This window comes from Penaeus monodon, chromosome 28 (genome assembly GCF_015228065.2).
Source record: "Penaeus monodon isolate SGIC_2016 chromosome 28, NSTDA_Pmon_1, whole genome shotgun sequence".
NCBI lineage: Eukaryota > Metazoa > Arthropoda > Malacostraca > Decapoda > Penaeidae > Penaeus > Penaeus monodon.
Genome location: NC_051413.1, coordinates 35,850,584 through 35,850,860, shown reverse-complemented (window position 1 = coordinate 35,850,860; position 277 = coordinate 35,850,584). Strand labels below are relative to the sequence as shown.

Below are 277 nucleotides of genomic sequence, written 5' to 3'. Positions count from 1 at the left end.
ACTTGTTTGTCATTCCATCTCATAAAAGAGTTGTCACAGCGGGTCGTCCCCATTGATTTATTATGTACACGCAGTCGCACACTCGAACACATGCGGATGGGTGCGAATGCAGTCAGTTCTTCACCTTCAGGAAAAGCATAATTTTCATGCTTCCGCTTGATATAACAAACGCAAATTCGTTATGCTTACACTCATTCATTTACAAATTTAGGGGGTAAAAAAAAAAACACTATTTGGTAACCAGCAGTTCACGCACATGCGCCATCCCCCCCCCCCC

The 277-nt window shown here is 43.7% G+C and overlaps 1 protein-coding gene across 1 annotated transcript in view; it reads right to left on the bottom strand.

Annotated features, from left to right (window-relative positions):
- LOC119591004 (beta,beta-carotene 15,15'-dioxygenase-like) overlaps nt 1-277 on the bottom strand; it is a 12,809-nt gene that overhangs the window by 6,185 nt on the left and 6,347 nt on the right. The window lies entirely within an intron of this gene.